The sequence below is a fragment of the Cherax quadricarinatus genome, chromosome 38 (assembly GCF_038502225.1).
Source record: "Cherax quadricarinatus isolate ZL_2023a chromosome 38, ASM3850222v1, whole genome shotgun sequence".
NCBI classification, from domain to species: domain Eukaryota; kingdom Metazoa; phylum Arthropoda; class Malacostraca; order Decapoda; family Parastacidae; genus Cherax; species Cherax quadricarinatus.
This window is the reverse complement of record NC_091329.1, coordinates 31,734,746-31,737,245: the sequence shown is the minus strand read 5'-3', so window position 1 is coordinate 31,737,245 and position 2,500 is coordinate 31,734,746.

The following is a 2,500-nucleotide window of genomic DNA, read 5'->3' as shown; positions in this document are numbered from 1 at the left end:
ACAGAGGAACAAATCCTCTCCCAGCAAACGGAAGCCTTGGATCTGTTAATTCCCACACCTGACATCTCTGCTTCAGCCAATTTCGCCATCTGTTTGACAGTGCACATACCATCTCTGATCTCACACTGTCATGCCGTCTGCCGATACTATTCTAATCTGGGTAGTGAAAAGCCGACAGCAAGCCTGAGCTGTGAGTTTCTCCACCAGAGAACTGCAGTTAGTGATCAGGAACTATCACCACACTCCGATCACCTGCTGCGCCGAAGTACGAACAGCAGGGACAATTCGTCAGAACTGTAGAGGGCGGGGGTAGAGGACGTGGAGGAGGACGTGGTGGAGGAACACATCTGCAGCCGTCTCACCTCCACTAACATACAGAAGTTCCAGAAAGCGGCAGAATCCGAGGACAAATTCATGAAAGGCAGGAGGTACAACAAATCCAGTCCACCTCCCAGGCACCTAGGCTGTGCCTCGCTGCTTGTCAGTGGCACCTGCCAACAACTGCCTGCGAGATACCAGGTGTAACTACTGCTACAAGAAAGGACATAAGGAGGACCAGTGTCGGAAGAAAAGGAACTTGACAGACAGGGCCACCTGTTTAGAGACCTGTTCTCAGAACAAACCAGCAGGATCTCTGAATTGGTAAACACACTCACACGTCACTCACTCAGCTACTCCTATCCCAGCCCAAAGAGGTGGGATTGGGCCTTATACAAGACCACAGACCTACATCCTGCAGCTGCCTCAGTACCCCACCTCTCTCTCAAGGGCAGGCACCTTACATCTCTACACACCCACCACCAAGCTGACCACTCATCATGAGGAGCTAGTCTATCAGCATCCTGTCAGCCAACATTAGAGGTTCATTACTTACTGCTGGAGAGCTCAAGCACATAGCTTTGTGAACACTCGACGTCCTGACATGACATAGCTGTTGTTGAACATTTTGGTTACAGGACTCCAGAAAATTTTGCAAGAATTGCTGGCTACACCTCATGGATGAGAAGAGACAGGCAAGGGCAAGGAGGTGGTGTTACAAGGTGTGCTTCTCAAAAGTGTTCATGCCTGCAGATGTTACACCCCTACACATCTTGAAATGATACTTGTCAGATAAACACTAGTACTCTAAAATAGTACAAAATGTTAGACCTCTAGTGGCAACATGTAGACCTCATTAACTTCCTAATGGAAAATATTGACTCCCTTCTCATACAACACAACTGTCAACATATTATAATTGTTGGTGACCTTCAACCAGCACCTTATACGGAGGGAATTTTGATAACTTCTTGCAGTGTTTGGAGCATAGAAATCTTGTTGATTTCCTTACTCTATCTCTGGCTCTCCCTTGACCCAGTAGTGAGTGATCTGGCAGAAGGCATAGTCACTTGTCAACCTCTGGCACGTTGGATCCTCTCTGACCCACACAAGGCTGTTTTTAATGGCCACCCTAAGATCCCAACAGAACGAGGTGAGGAGTCCACACGCAACCTGGGCTATGGAAAGAGGCACTTCAGACAGCCTTTGCTCTGAGTGCCTGCTACCACTGGACTGGAATGCTCTTCTCCAGGGGGATGTTGACAACCAAGTGAAAGCCTTCACTGACACATCCCGCACTTGCAATAAGAACACATTCTCACCGGCAATATGTGACAAAGGTCACAGATCAGCCTTGGTTTGGCTTTCTGCTGTAGAGAGGCTGCTACTGCTACACAAAGCATGGCGAAGGCATAAGAGACACATCCTACCACCTATAACAGAACTTGTACATGCAAGCCTGTAGGCATATGGGTGATGTTCAAAAGTGGGCCATTGCTAAATGGGGAGTTGGATGACTAAAAGAGCTAGCATCAGGTAGTAGGCTCCAAAACCAGGTCCCTGGTCAAGGACAGACAAGTATTATCTGTCTGATGAACTTATTCCACCTCTAAATGATAGACAACCACTTTACTAGTAGTCATGACAGCGGACCTCTGCACACGACTGCTACTAAGATGCAAGTTCCTGATCCATATGACCTCCTTGGCTAGCTGCAAGAACTGTACAAAACCAATAGGTGACAATAAGGCAGGAGGAGGTGCATTTCCTTCTTTAAATCACTTGACTGGGTGATGCTGTGGCCTCAGACAAGTTGAGCCCAAAGATTGTTGAGAAGATGCAGACCAGCTAGCAGCACCTCTAACTCGCATCTTCAGCACTGCTCTGCAAAGAGTGCAACATCTCTCTAGTGGTGAGGCAAATGTGAACCCTGTTCACAAAAAGAAGAGCAGAGCAGAAATCAGCAACTATGCAGACCAGTGTCACCCTGTCAATCACTGCAAGATCCTTGAGACAATAATCAAGACAATGACAGATTTTTTTGACTACCATCACTACTTTGTGATCGCCAATATAGCTCGCAGCGTTATACTGCTGCTGATCTGTTGTTAAACCTCTCCACTGCGGCACCAGTCACTGGATGAATCCAAAGTCAGCTGTGTGGTAGCACTGATGACGGCGG